The following is a 16,521-nucleotide window of genomic DNA, read 5'->3' as shown; positions in this document are numbered from 1 at the left end:
TGTAACCTGGCGGTGGAATAGAACAAAACATAGCCGCCTGGACCAGAAGAACCTGCGAATATGCCTGCATGAGAAGGTGACTGCGCAAACGCAAGGTGAAGAAGACAAAAAGTATATTGTGCGGCCGCACACCTTCTCACCTTCTCATGCAGGCATATTCGCAGGTTCTTCTGGTCCAGGCGGCTATGTTTTGTTCTATTCCACCGCCAGGTTACATCTGACCATGCGCACTGCACTTGGTCCCCATCTGGTTACTGCGCTTGCGCTCTTTTCTCCCTTCACTTCCGGTCATCCGCCTGGATCGCCACACACCGGTACTGTATTGGATCATCATTACCGCTATATTTAGCGGTTACATTCATTAGGAGAGTCACTTTCCCTGACGAAGCCGCCCAGTGCGGCGATACGCGTGGGATTCTCCCACACCTTCTACCTGACTGCCCACAGGGCCATCAGCATTGGGGTTTCTTTTCCATGGCAGCCGCCACACATGGTACCTTTTCGGCTCCTCCTTCGTTGTGAGCCGGTTGTGGTTCTTGTATTGTGTCTTTTGCTGTAAGATTTTTCAGCCACATCTGCCATATACCTGTCCTCACTATTGGGGTTGTTGTATACATCCACAGTGGCTTGCCTTTACATGCCCCGCTGCTTATACAGCCTATGCACCTTCTGTTCCCCATTTGTTCTCCTAGTGACACGTGGTTCACTTCAGTCACAGGAGTCTATTCATAGAGTGACCAGCTTATATCCCTTTTTTTGGGGGGGGCTTTTTGGCTTATGGTATGTTAAGCTCTTGGGGACGCCCATCGGCTTTTGATATCTGTGGTGCTATATTTATTCAAGTTATATATATGTAGCCTCTATATATTTATATTATTATATCTACATTTATTCAGGCTATGGTCTACTTGTTATACATTCAGTAGAATGGTGTGTTTTCTGTGTGATCCTTTTGGGATGTTTTTAAATATTTTTACCATTTGTATGTCTTCTGTTTCATAATAAAGTTGTGATTTATTTGATATATAGGTGTGCACACATTTATGCAGTGTCTTTCCTTTTCTTGTCTAGTATTGCTATTCTCATGCATTGTGTAGCACCCTAGTAGATATATCTATATAAGTGTTGTGCTCCCGACGCATCTTTTTATATTGTTGCTACTTCATATGGAGGCAGGATGCGAGCGTGCGATGCGCCAATGAAATCTGCAATTGGTCACTTACTTCTCCACAATAGCATCGCCCTTCCACTGAACACACCAATGATTGAATCATGGTTAGTCATAATTTACTTATTTTCAACTTTTCATATTCACATGTACTGTATGTATACATTTATATAAATGTATTATTTCCCTTTAACCCCTTAATGACCACCGATACGCCTATTAACGGCGGCAGCTAAGGGTACTTAACAGCGCTGCTTTTTATAGGTATAAATATATTAAGTGTATAGTGCCCCCCAGAGTGGGAATTTCCCTGGGGTCTCAGCTATCTGGGGTAGCCAAGACTCCAGAGAAGATGGTTCAGGTTGAATTTTACCGACCCCGGTGTTGTGATCACCGTTATTAATGGTATAACCGCGACCACAAAAAAAGTCAGATTTTTCATATAATTTATCTCTCCTCTGATGTCTTCTTTTGGGAGAAAATTGTGGTCACATGCACAGTGCACCTGCTTAGATCTGCTGGCCAGCACCCAGCAGCAATAGGAAATTTTGGATCATTTGGATCAATGTGATAGAGCCTATCACAGTGATCAAAATGAAAAAAAAACCAGTAAATAAACCCCTCTTTATCACCCCTTAGTTAGGGATAAATAATAAAATAAAAAATATATATTTGTTTTCATTTTTCTATTAGGGCTAAAGTTGGGCTAAGGAAAGGGTTAGGGCTAAGGTTACGGTTAGCGTTAGGGTTACCACTAGGGTTAGGGTTAGTATTAGGGTTAACACTAGAGTTAGCATTAGGGTTAGTGTTAGGGTTTGCGTTAAGGTTAGTGTTAGCATTAGGGTTAGGGTTAAGGTTATGGTTGGGATTACAGTTAGGGTTGAGATTAAGATTAGGGGTGTATTAGGGATAGGTTTGTGGTTAGGGTTATAGTTAGGGTTGTGATTAGGGTTAGGGATGTGTTGGGGTTAGAGTTGTGGTTAGGGTTGGGATTCAGGTTAGGGGTGTGTTGGGGTTAGTTTTGTGGTAAGGGTTAGGGTTGGGAATAGGGTTAGGGGTGTGATGGGGTTAGGATTGGAGTTAGAATTGGGGTGTTTCCACTGTTTAGGTACATCGGGGGTCTCCAAACGTGACATGGCACCACCTTTGATTCCAGCCAATTTTACGTTCAAATTGTCAAATGGTGCTCCCTCCCTTCTAAGCCCTGCCATGCACCCAAACAGTGGTTTACCCACCCATGTGGGGTGTCAACATTCTCATGACAAATTGCACCACAACTTTGGTGGTGTAATTTCTTCTGTTACCCTTAAGAAAATAAAAACTTGGTGGAAAAAAAATCATTTTTGTGGAAAAAATATGATTTTTTATTTTCACGGCTCTACATTATAAACTTCTGTGAAGCACTTGGGGGTTCAAAGAGATCACCACGCATCTAGGTAAGTTTCTTGGGGGGTCTAGTTTCCAAAATGGTGTCTCTTGTGTTTTTTTTCACTGTTTAGGCATATCAGGGGCTCACCAAATGCGACGTGGCATCTCAATTCCAGCCAATTCTGCATTGAAAAAGTCAAACAACTCTCTTTCCCTTCCGAGCCTTGCCATGCACCCAGTGGTTTACCCCCACATACAGGGTATCAACATATTCAAGAGAAATTGCACCACAAAGTTTGTGGTTCATTTTCTCTTTTTACACATGTGAAAATAGAAAAATAAGTTCTGAATTAAAATGTTTGTGAAAAAAGTTAAATGTTCATTTTTTCCTTCCACATTGCTTCAGTTCCTGTGAAGCACGTAAAGGGTTAATAAACTTCTTGAATGTGGTTTTTAGCACATTGAGGGGTGCAGTTTTTAGAATGGTGTCACGTTTTGGTAATTTCTGTTATTTTGACCCCTCAAAGTGACTTCAAATTTGATGTGGTCCCTAAAAAAATGGTTTTGTAAATTTTGTTGTAAAAATGAGAAATCGCTGGTCAACTTTTAACCGTTATAACTTCTTAACAAAAAAAAACTATTTCCAAAATTGTGCTGATGTAAAGTAAACATGTGGTAAATGTTATTTATTATTTTGTGTGACATAGCTCTCTGATTTAAGGGCATAAACATTCTAAGTTTGAAAATTGCAAAGTTTTCAAAATTTTCACCATATTTAGTTTTTTTTCATATATATAAACACAAGTCATATTGAATATGTTTTACAGCTAACATGAAGTACAATATGTCATGAAAAAATCTGTCTCAGAATCAGTGGGATCCGTTGAAGCGTTCCAGAGTTATAACCACATAAAGTACCTGTGATCAGAATTGCAAAAATTGGCTTGGTCATTAAGCAGCAAATTGGCTCTGTCACTAAAGGGTTAACTGTATAACTTTTTGCTCTATTCCCTGCAGGAATACTAGCAATTATCACACTTTACAGTACACCTTTTCATGGCTATGCCATCTAGATAATTGTTTTTCATGCACTATAAATCAAATGCTGTTTATGCATATCTTTTGACTCTTTAGTCCCTGATTGCACTTTCACTATGGCACTTTACCCTTCCTGTATTTTCATTTTCCTAGTAAGTTTCCACTACTTAATTTTATCCCACCAACACTTTTTCTATCCACTTTCCGATACCTTAACAGGGTTTCTACGATCACGCTTTATGCGCACCCCCAATTTCCTTCCCATGTTTGATGTCTGACGGTGCCCTTTATCAGCTGAAGTAATGTGCACGTGTCCTCTGTATCAATACTTGGTCACTATAGTAAATATTGTGACGAATGTAGCAGTGCGCATGCACGTTCTCCCTTCCTCCGGACTTCCTGTGACGCCACATCAGGTGACCCGCATGCGCTACACATGCAGGTCACTGAGCGCCATTACGGAAGTCCTTCTTCATATGGAGGCAGGATGTGAGCGTGCGAAGCGCCGATGAAATCTGCAATTGGTCAATTACTCCTCCATGATAGCACCGCCCTTCCACTGATCACACCAATGATTGGGATCAAAACGAAAGTAGGAATGAGGATGAGAATTTAGGAGGAGCTTTTTAAATATAATGTAGCATAGATGGGAAGTAAGAAAAAAAGTTGGAACAGCACACATACAGGAATTATTCGGGTGCAAGGCCTCCGAGCATAAAATCCCTTCCTTGTAATAGTATATGAAAAATGAAAAACAAGGCAGCACTCGAATATTTACCAAAATACCAAAATACAAAAGCCTGGCTTGAGAAAGGCTCATTGTAGCCGAAACGTCTCCACACCACCAGGACTATTACAGTCCCTTTTGTATTTTGGTAAATATTGCAGTGCTGCCTCTTTTTTTCATTTTTTTAGAGGCAAGTAGTTATAGGAGACAGAAAAAGTACAAATATTATTTATTTATGTAAGTATTTATTTTATTAACCGGAATCAATGATGAATTGAAATGTGTCCTCTCTTCTCTGCTTAGCTAGTAATTATATAATCCAACACACACTTTCAGGTAGCTGTAAGCAAAATGACCTACAACATATAAAATGAAATATTTTTTTTCTCTTTTGTAACATGTATATAAATGATGTCCTAGGGAAATCTGGTCACAACACTTTTCCTTCTCCATTATAATGAGATATAACAGCAGGAGGACTGCAAACTGAACCACTGAATAAACAATGACATTGTAGACCCTGTTGACTTCTTCTATGGTCTTGGAGAATGTCTTTGTCATGACACTGGCGTATGTTCCTGTTTTTTCTTAAATAAAAATGACCAGTAAAAAGGAAAGTCATATACTGGATATTGTGTATTTAATTCTAACCTTTCTCTTCCTACAGAGTCATATCTTTTTCACTGTTCATGTCTGGTTATAAATATCCTGTTACAAATAAATACTTAATAGCATAATAGCAAGAATGCATATAGCAAAACAGTAATATGAGCCCTTTGAAAGCCGTTGCCTCTTATACAGAAAAAATCATTATGCCCCAGCGTTAATTTTTGGGTGCAAAATATTATACATGGGTGGTGGAAATAAAACATGTGCAGGTTCCCTAGAATGAAAATAGGTGTACCTGGGCTTCTGAGTAATTTGATCTTCATTTGCTGTTAAAGGGACTCTGTCACCTGAATTTGGAGGCAACAATTTTCAGCCATAGGGGCGGGGTTTTCAGGTGTTTGATTCACTCTTTCCTTACCCGCTGGCTGCATGCTGGCTGCAATATTGGATTGAAGTTCATTCTCTGTCCTCCGTAGTACATGCCTGCACAAGGCAATCGCAGCGCTGAGCTGCCATGAGAAAATTCACATGAGTTCAAAGCTGATGAATCCAAACCAGCCTGAAAATACCAATTCATGCATGCCCAGCAGCCAGCGGCTAAATCCAGCAAAGTCAGTCCTTAAATCATTAGTTAAAACTTAACATTTAATATGCATACCTAAAAAACATGAATAATAAATAAAGTGCTCGTGATTCACAGTATATTAGATAAAAAATGGCACAATCTCACCCAAATTGCTGTTTACTGGCACTCAGGATTTTACTCCAACATCATGGTATCCGAGACCAGGAGATGGGGAGAAAGGACATCAAGACCAAAAAACGACAGTGGGGGGAGGGGGGGAACACGGGGGCCTGTTTACTCTGTCATGCCCTCTGCAACTAACTCCCGCCCTTACAAGGGCAGTACCCAAGTGTGAGCCTGTTTTGTGATGCCCATGGTCAGATATAGCCTCCCTGAAAAAAATGTCTTCCCTACGCGTTTCCCCTCCCGTTTGGGGGGTTCATCAGGGGAAGTTATCCAGGCTAGAAAAAACCAAAGTCTCCTGCAGTGGCAGGGTATGACCTCTCTGTATGTCAGAATCCTTTAAGTCTCTATGGTCTCAGAGACCATTTTTTTCCTCACATAGAGGATTCTGACATACAGAGAGGTCATACCCTGCCACTGCAGGAGACTTCGGTTTTTTCTAGCCTGGATAACTTCCCCTGATGAACCCCCCAAACGGGAAGGGAAACGCATAGGGAAGACATTTTTTTCAGGGAGGCTATATCTGACCATGGGCATCACAAAACAGGCTCACACTTGGGTACTGCCCTTGTAAGGGCGGGAGTTGGTTGCAGAGGGCACAACAGGGTAAACAGGCCCCCGTGTCCCCCCCCCCTCCCCCACTGTCGTTTTTTGGTCTTGATGTCCTTTCTCCCCATCTCCTGGTCTCGGATACCATGATGTTGGAGTAAAATCCTGAGTGCCAGTAAACAGCAATTTGGGTGAGATTGTGACATTTTTTATCTAATATACTGTGAATCACGAGCACTTTATTTATTATTCATGTTTTTTAGGTATGCATATTAAATGTTAAGTTTTAACTAATGATTTAAGGACTGACTTTGCTGGATTTAGTTTATATTTAGAGTCAGATAGATTCAGAATAGAACCTCTGGATTGTTGTACTGCTAAATTTCAGCAGCCAGCGGCAAAGCGATTTCCGGTTTCCTGGGAACCTACACTTTTAGTATGAATACCTCTCTCAGGCTTAATTTATGGGTAGCATATCACACTAGAGCAACTACCAATAAGTAGTTGACACAATGAAGCTCACCAATAAAGAAATCATTTAAAATGTAACATTTATTAGAAACACATAAAAGATCCATATAACCACTTAAAATATTTAGACACGAACAGTAACCCTAGATCAGAGGGGAACATCCACCCACAGACTAGCACATATAAATTTAATACGTATCAGAGAAATCAATAATAGCTGGCAAGGAAAGGCTGCACTGTGTAATATGCTAGAGCTGTAACACCTACAACACATGCGTGCCTCACTCTGATACCCATCAGATTAGTGTATAACAAGAGAAAGAAAACCACATCTCTATAATGTATAAACTAATGGGGACCGCGGTGAGTGCCCAAGGTAAATACCAAGTGAAAAAGCCCTGTTCAATAAATCAACAGCCAACACCTTACCAGATAAGTGCCCGTATAGTGGATGTCCTCCTCCGGTGCCCCGACGCGCGTTTCGCCCGCTCAGCTTCTTCCGGGGGCGTAACTACAGAGGTGAGGAGGGTTTATTTAAATAGGATCGTGACCAATGAAAATGCCGATTGTGAGAAAAAGGACCCGTGACGTGAGAGTCCAATGAAGATTCAACGGCGCATGCATTTGTCAAAATACTCCGTGAGAAAGGACACTTCCTGACCTGCGCCAAGAGGACTGCTGAAAGCAAGTCCCTGGTAGGCGCTGTCGGAAGTGTACGGAGCATCGAACAAAGACGCATGCGCACCACCTCCATGGAGTATCCAAAATAAAATAAAAGTGCCATCTAAAATTTGCAAAGGTTGGGACAGACCACGCATGCATCTACCTATACGGGGTTATAACAGGGACATTACACCTGATTTAACCAATAACGGGAAAGGGCTAAGTGCGGAAAGAAAAGGGGGAGGGAGGAAAAAACCTCCTACCCTGTGCAAAACAGTATAACATACAAATGCCGGCAAAGTTTACATGTGAGTGTGAACGAGCCTGTAAATGTAAGCTATAATAAAAGTGCTCGTGAAAGAAAACGCATAAAGTGCCGAAAACCAGAGATATTTAATAACAATCTCATTAAATTAGTAACCTTGTAAAGTGAGAGATGTAAAAACATCTTATACCAAAATGCTAAATACAAAACATTATATATATCCATTAAAACTACGAGTAATCCTAGATATAAGATATGTGTATAGAGTGGATAACCAATAAATAATTACCCCAAGAATATATAAAACACCCCCCAAGGTAATACATGTCCCCTGGAGATAAAACATAAGTGAACATTAAAACCTATACATAAAAATACACATGCCCCAACAATAAGCTCCATATTTCCCCCATTATAGGAAAAGGCAATCATGCATCAAATCCTGGGATAACAAAATATATCATATGAAGTCCATATAATTTTTATGTATTCTTCTCAGGAAAAGAGAGAATTATCATCCCCATATATATCTCTTGTTTCTTCTCCTTGATGAAGGAAGAAAAAAGAAGTCCTCCACACGTAGTCGGTCATGATTGAACCACCACCATCAGCATACATAAACAGACCACGATCCCCTCAGAAAAGTAGAGACTAGTAGAAAAAACATGAAAGTTAATATAGAATAAAAACACAATTAAACTTAAAAACCCCCACCCCTAAAAGGATAACCCCATCAGAGATGAAATGCATAGTGAATAAATACTGGCAACCCACAACACCTACAAAAAGGCCGAAAAACCCAGGGTTTCATTCAGACCATTGGGACTCAAGGTACCCAACCGGTAGATCCACCTACTCTCAACTTGGGCTAATACCTTGGTTAGATCACCGCCCCTAGACCCCAAATGGACTTGGTCAATGGCTTTAATGGCCAGACCTTTGGCATCACAATTGTGATGTTTTTTAAAATGTCTGGGAATGGGTTTCAGATTGTCCGATGGATTTAAGAGCCAGGGAAAATGCTTGGCGATCCAAGGCCACAGATATTTTTTCACGTAACATCCCTGTGGTTTCGCAGGATACCTCCCTTGAGATCAGGGATCTTATGCAAAAATACAGAAATGCACTCCAACGCAAAACTAGGCTGTGGTGGAACCGGTCCTCTTTGGAAAATTATTTTGATAAGAAAATAGTCCCTAGGGGACTACGTATTCAACTCTACCCTACTTATGAACTCGGGGAGCAGGAGTTGATAAAAAAAATGGATGTCAATTGCCTCCAAATGCTCTCTGGAGTTTATACAAATATTGATTGAAAATAACACTAAATCTTTGATGGAGATTGATAAGGAGTTGGAAAACTTATCTAGAACCCTCTCCAAAGATATGCCTGGAGATCAATTTACTAAATGGACTAAGGACTTGGAGGTGGATATCTCTAAGTTAGAAGAGAAAGGCAGTCAGGAAAAACTCAAGAAATACCAGAGGGAGGTGGGTGACTACGACTCCAACAAAATTTATAGATGGCAATCGAGGGACCTAGAGGCCTCTCGGAATACTAGGACTAGGATGGAATCGGATGTCTCTCGTACATCAGAGAGTAATGTCTCTACCAGTGATTCAGAAGCAACACGTGATTTTCAACTAAGGAGTAATGATAGGAGAAGGAAGTTTCCGGAGATGTTTCATAAGTCTCAAAAGGGTCCCAAATCCAAAGATCGTTACCAGGTAGTGAACCTATCTAATCATGTTTTAACCCCTATTCAGTTACAGGTGTTGCAACGGGGCTTAACCTTCTCCCCTACCTGTAATTTAGACACGTTCACATCAGTGAAGGACGTACATCTATTCGCAAGAAAGCTGGTGTTGAAAAAACTACACGCTTCAAATTCTGAGTCGGAATCTTTATCATCACAGACTGACAGGGAGACGTTGGAAGTTTTAATATCTCTGGAGGAGGAAAGTACAACTCCATCTGAGGTGAGCATGGTCCCTGATCAATGCTTTTTGAAAAGTAAGAAATTTCCTTCCCTGGGTGTGTGTCCGGCGGTAGACATTTTTCCCAGGTTGGTTACCCAGGATATTGAACTTTTGTCTAAAAAGCAGGGAGGTAGAAGCAATCTCACACAAAATGAAAGTATGGCCATAGCTGAACTTAAAACGTGGAAAGATATAGTATTTAAAGCGGCAGACAAGGGGGGGAATTTGGTAATTTGGCCTATCCATCAATATGAACATCAGGCCTATAAATTACTAAATGATCCTAAATGTTATCGTAAATTAACATTTAACACCCTGTCCTCTTTCCAGAGCCTTTTGATTGATATAATGGAGGAGGCCTTTATGCAGGGAATTGTTTCCAAGAAATTGGTGTACCACATTAAGAAAAGTCATCCAAGATTGCCTACTTTTTATTTGATCCCGAAAATACACAAGGATCCTCTGGACCTCCGGGTCGTCCCATTGTGGCAGGTAACAACGGACTCTGTGAATTAATTTCGGAGATGGTGGATTATTTTCTGAAACCACTAGTTGCATCCCTGCCCTCGTATATCAGAGACACCACGTCAGCTTTACAGAGACTGGATCAGCTTTATCTGGAGGAGGATATGATTATTGTGACTGCTGACGTGGAGTCTCTGTATACTTCTATACGGCATTGTGATGGTTTGAGGGCGGTTCAGTTTTTCTTACGTTCCAGTTCTCTAGATAGCCCTTTGGTGGAATTGATTTTGAAACTTTTGGAGTTCCTCCTAACCCACAACATTTTTATTTTTAATGATCATATTTTCCTCCAATTACAGGGTACAGCGATGGGGGCCTCCTGTGCCCCCTCGTATGCGAACTTGTTTTTGCGGGCTTGGGAGAGGGATGTCTTCCATAATGATAATATCCAGGCAGTGAACCATGTTCACAACTGGATGAGATATATCGACGACATCCTGTTTTTCTGGGATGGTCCGGCGGATGGTTTGAAGGATTTGATTTCCTATCTTAATAGTAACGATCAAAATATTTGATTAACTTTTAAATATGGTAGGGAGATTGATTTTCTGGACATTAAAATGACGGTGGATCTGGATGGCCGACTAAATACGGATGTATTTAGAAAATCTACGGCCACCAATTCATTCCTGGTTGCTAGCTCCTCACACCCCCCTTCCACTATCCGTGGAATCCCAGTGGGCCAGTTTCTGAGAGCGAAGAGAATCTGCTCGAATGAAAATAATTTTGAAGAGCAGGCCATTGATCTTACACGGAGATTCACGGAAAGGGGCTACAGCAAAAGAATGATCAGGAAGGGGTATCAAAGGGCCTGCGGAATAAGTCGGGATTGTTTATTATATGGTCCACCCAATGTCAAAAAAATGGATAATCAACATCCAATAAGGTTTATTTCAACGTTCAGTAATCGGTGGAATGACCTGAAGGACATTGTTCGAAAACATTGGGAAGTTTTGAGAGTGGATCCGACTTTACGACGGATTTTACCTGAATTACCATCTTTTGTACCCAAAAGGTCGGCCAATCTGAAGGATATTCTGGTACGGAGTCATTATGACCCTAAAAACACTGGCTTGAAATCGTCCTCTGGATCACCTGGCTTTTTTCCATGCGGCCTTTGCAAGGGATGTCTTAACCACATTAAGTCGAAGACCTTCTGTAATCACGATGGATCCCGCTCTTTCGTTATCTGGAAACACCTTAGTTGCAGCTCGCAAGGAGTCATCTATCATGCACAGTGTCCGTGTGGGAAGGTGTATATTGGTTTAACCACACGTGAACTAAAGGTAAGGACACGGGAACACGTTAAAGATATTGAGAGGGCTAGGACTAGTGAAGACGATTCAACACTGAAACCCATTCCCAGACATTTTAAAAAACATCACAATTGTGATGCCAAAGGTCTGGCCATTAAAGCCATTGACCAAGTCCATTTGGGGTCTAGGGGCGGTGATCTAGCCAAGGTATTAGCCCAAGTTGAGAGTAGGTGGATCTACCGGTTGGGTACTTTGAGTCCCAATGGTCTGAATGAAACCCTGGGTTTTTCGGCCTTTTTGTAGGTGTTGTGGGTTGCCAGTATTTATTCACTATGCATTTCATCTCTGATGGGGTTATCCTTTTAGGGGTGGGGGTTTTTAAGTTTAATTGTGTTTTTATTCTATATTAACTTTCATGTTTTTTCTACTAGTCTCTACTTTTTTGAGGGGATCGTGGTCTGTTTATGTATGCTGATGGTGGTGGTTCAATCATGACCGACTACGTGTGGAGGACTTCTTTTTTCTTCCTTCATCAAGGAGAAGAAACAAGAGATATATATGGGGATGATAATTCTCTCTTTTCCTGAGAAGAATACATAAAAATTATATGGACTTCATATGATATATTTTGTTATCCCAGAATTTGATGCATGATTGCCTTTTCCTATAATGGGGGAAATATGGAGCTTATTGTTGGGGCATGTGTATTTTTATGTATAGGTTTTAATGTTCACTTATGTTTTATCTCCAGGGGACATGTATTACCTTGGGGGGTGTTTTATATATTCTTGGGGTAATTATTTATTGGTTATCCACTCTATACACATATCTTATATCTAGGATTACCCGTAGTTTTAATGGATATATATAATGTTTTGTATTTAGCATTTTGGTATAAGATGTTTTTACATCTCTCACTTTACAAGGTTACTAATTTAATGAGATTGTTATTAAATATCTCTGGTTTTCGGCACTTTATGCGTTTTCTTTCACGAGCACTTTTATTATAGCTTACATTTACAGGCTCGTTCACACTCACATGTAAACTTTGCCGGCATTAGTATGTTATACTGTTTTGCACAGGGTAGGAGGTTTTTTCCTCCCTCCCCCTTTTCTTTCCGCACTTAGCCCTTTCCCGTTATTGGTTAAATCGGGTGTAATGTCCCTGTTATAACCCCGTATAGGTAGATGCATGCGTGGTCTGTCCCAACCTTTGCAAATTTTAGATGGCACTTTTATTTTATTTTGGATACTCCATGGAGGTGGTGCGCATGCGTCTTTGGTCGATGCTCCATACACTTCCGACAGCGCCTACCAGGGACTTGCTTTCAGCAGTCCTCTTGGCGCAGGTCAGGAAGTGTCCTTTCTCACGGAGTATTTTGACAAACGCATGTGCCGTTGAATCTTCATTGGACTCTCACGTCACGGGTCCTTTTTCTCACAATCGGCATTTTCATTGGTCACGATCCTATTTAAATAAACCCTCCTCACCTCTGTAGTTACGCCCCCGGAAGAAGCTGAGCGGGCGAAACGCGCGTCGGGGCACCGGAGGAGGACATCCACTATACGGGCACTTATCTGGTAAGGTGTTGGCTGTTGATTTATTGAACAGGGCTTTTTCACTTGGTATTTACCTTGGGCACTCACAGCAGTCCCCATTAGTTTATACATTATAGAGATGTGGTTTTCTTTCTCTTGTTATACACTAATCTGATGGGTATCAGAGTGAGGCACGCATGTGTTGTAGGTGTTACAGCTCTAGCATATTACACAGTGCAGCCTTTCCTTGCCAGCTATTATTGATTTCTCTGATACATATTAAATTTATATGTGCTAGTCTGTGGGTGGATGTTCCCCTCTGATCTAGGGTTACTGTTCGTGTCTAAATATTTTAAGTGGTTATATGGATCTTTTATGTGTTTCTAATAAATGTTAAATTTTAAATGATTTCTTTATTGGTGAGCTTCATTGTGTCAACTACTTATTGGTAGTTGCTCTAGTGTGATATGCTTTGAGAAGTACCTCTAGTTTAGTGTGGGACATTTTAGTGATTAATTTATGGGTAGGTAGAATCCTCCTGCAAATTTAAACCTCCACAGGCTGCAGGGCAGAGTGCTCAGTCAGAAAGCTAATATACAAATAACAAAAAACTTACACTATAGAGGTGGCAACTCCTAGTTCGCACCTGTACCAATCAGTTTTCTGATTCAGAATTGTTAGTCAATTATTTTGTTATTTGCATGATAGCTCTCTGACTGAGCACTGCATGCTGGGCATGCATGAATTGGCCAAATTTTGCGCTAAGTATCTATTTTTCATTATCTATAGCAATAATGCTATTCATATTTCATATTTTTCATATGTACATACTTTAGAACTACAGAGTGCAACTTTATTTGTTTGTTACAGCCTGAGAATAACAGCCCCCAACTGCTTGCTTTAGCTTGGCTGGTTGTTAAAAATGGGGGGAACCCTATGCCATTTATTTTTAATTATTAATTTAAATAATTATAAAGTGCGTGGGACCCCTCTATTTGTGATAGCCAGCCATGATAAAGCTGACAGGTGAGGGTTGCAGCCCGCAGCTGTCAGTTTTGTCTGCGCTGTTTATCAAAAGTAAAGTAGTGTTTTTTAAATTATTTATTTATAGCAGAGGTGTTGGCTGATGACTTCTACCTTCAGCGTTAAATGCTTTAGCTTTTATCAGTGTCAGCAGGTGTTGACTGATGAGAGCAGTACTCGCCCATCAGCTGATGACTTTGATCAGTGGAAAAATTTTTACTGCCGGTAACAGCTGCTGGCTCAAGATATCCTCTGACAACATGGGAACCACAGTTCTCTGACTGGTGGTAATGATCTGATCAGCAGTAGTGAGCCTGTATTTACTGCGCTGTCATGCAGATGGCAGCATGGCAAGCAACGGATATTTGTGCCCCCCATTCATTTGATTGGGGTCCAGGTTCGAGTGTCATTATGTTACCTGAACCAAACTTTTTTTAGATGTTCAGCCGATCCACCCTTACCTGAACATCCACGGATTCACCCGTCACTAATCAAGATCTCTAGAGATGGACTTGAGATTGTTGATTTTTTTAAACAATTTTGGTTCTGAAGCCCTCACATGGTGCTTTTCTCCTCTTTCTGTTCTTCATGCTTAGTGTCATGACACAGCTGTTGGGTGACCTGGGACCAGGGGCTCCTTCCCTGTCCCAGACACGAGGGGGCACCCTAGCTCGCCCTATTCTCCAGGATACTTCTGTCTGAAGGTGACAATGCTGGGGCCACCTCCCTTACCTTATTATCTTGAGTTAGCCCTCCATCTTTTCTCTTCCCACACCCAGTGAAGAGGGGTGCTACTCTGTACCGCAGTACACCATCCCAACAAACAAGGTAACAAAAAACACCAGGCATACAAAATATTCACTCACATATAACAGAGGGATGCACCTTGGAGTGGAGGAAGGGGAATACACTGTGTTCCAAATTATTATGCAAATAATATTTCCTCATATTTTCTCTAAATTACCTATCTGAATTGCAGTCATTGTTATTTTCCAGTCATCTACTATTCTAGTATAATTGCAATGTTTTGGAAAAAACTGCCTATGAAAACAGTATCTTTAAAAAAAAAAAATAAACACTCAAAATGTATGTTCCAAATTATTATGCACAGCAGAGTTTTCAACCTTTTTTTTTTATTTTGAACAAAAAAATGGTCAATTGTGAAGTTATAAGCATTATCAGCTTATTACAAAATGAAATTAAACAGTTTTCAAGTGAAAACTTTATTCTAGGTGATGTTACATTTGCACGTAGGACCCCTTGTTCGAAAGAAGCTTCTGAACTCTCTCGTCCATTGAATTTGTCAGTTTTTGGATGGTTTCTGCTTCAATTGTTTTGCATGTGGACAGAATACCCTCCCAGAGCTGTTGCTTAGATGTGAACTGCCTCCCGCCATCATAGACACTCCTTTTGATGATGCTCCAGAGGTTCTCAATGGGGTTGAGGTCAGGGGAAGATGGTGGCCACACCATAAGTTTGTCCTCTTTTATGCCCATAGCAGCCAGAGATGCAGATGTGTTTTTTGCAGCATGAGACGGTGCATTATCATGCATGAAAATGATCTTGCTGCGGAAAGCACGGTTCTTCCTCTTTAACCATGGCAGGAAGTGTTGTTTTAGAAACTCCACATAGATTATGGAGTTCATCTTTACCCCTTCAGGGATCATAAAGGGGCCCACAATCTCTCTCCCCATGATTCCAGCCCAAAACATTACTCCACCTCCTCCTTGTTGGTGCCTTAGCCGTGTTTTCATGGGGTGTCCATCCTCCACTCCATCCATCTGGACCTTCGAGCGTTGCATGGCACTCATCGGTGAACAAAACAGTTTGGAAGTCAGTCTTCATGTATCGTTTGGCCCACTGGAGCCGTTTCTGCTTGTTGCAGTGGATAGAGGTCGTCGACAGGATGGCTTACACACAGCTGCAAACCTCTGAAGGACCCTGCATCTTGTTGTTCTGGGGATGTTGGAGGCACAAACAAATACAGCAAAGTCAGCTCTTTAAATCCTAGTTAAAACTTAGCATTTATTAATACACCTAAAATAAAAATATAAATAGAAATTGTGTACATAAAGTGCTCGTGATTAACAGTGCACTAGATAAAAAATGGCACAATCTCACCCAAATTGTTAGCTGGCCCTCGGAATTCTGCTCCATATAACATGAGACCAGATGATGGGGAGAAAGGACATCAAGACCAAACAAACGACATAGGGGGGAGTGGGGAACACGGGGGCCTCTTTACCCTGTCGTGCCCTCTGCAATTAGCTCCCGCCCTTACAAGGGCAGTACCCAAGTGTGAGTCTATTTTTCGGTGCCCCTGGTAAATATAGCCTCCCCGAAAAAAAGTGTGTGTCTTCCCTACGCGTTTCCCCACCCGTTTGGGGGGTTCATCAGGGGAAGTTTATCCGGGCTAAAGAAAAATGAACGAAGTCACCTGCAGTGGCAGGGTATGACCTCTCTGTATGCCGAGATCCTGTGTATAAGAAAAAATGGTCTCACCATTTTTTCTTATACACAGGATCTCGGCATACAGAGAGGTCATACCCTGCCACTGTAGGTGACTTCGTTCGTTTTTCTTTAGCCCGGATAA

The sequence above is a fragment of the Ranitomeya variabilis genome, chromosome 6 (assembly GCF_051348905.1).
Source record: "Ranitomeya variabilis isolate aRanVar5 chromosome 6, aRanVar5.hap1, whole genome shotgun sequence".
Taxonomy (NCBI): Eukaryota; Metazoa; Chordata; class Amphibia; order Anura; family Dendrobatidae; genus Ranitomeya; species Ranitomeya variabilis.
The sequence above is the reverse complement of the archived record's forward strand: the minus strand, read 5'-3'. Positions refer to the sequence as shown.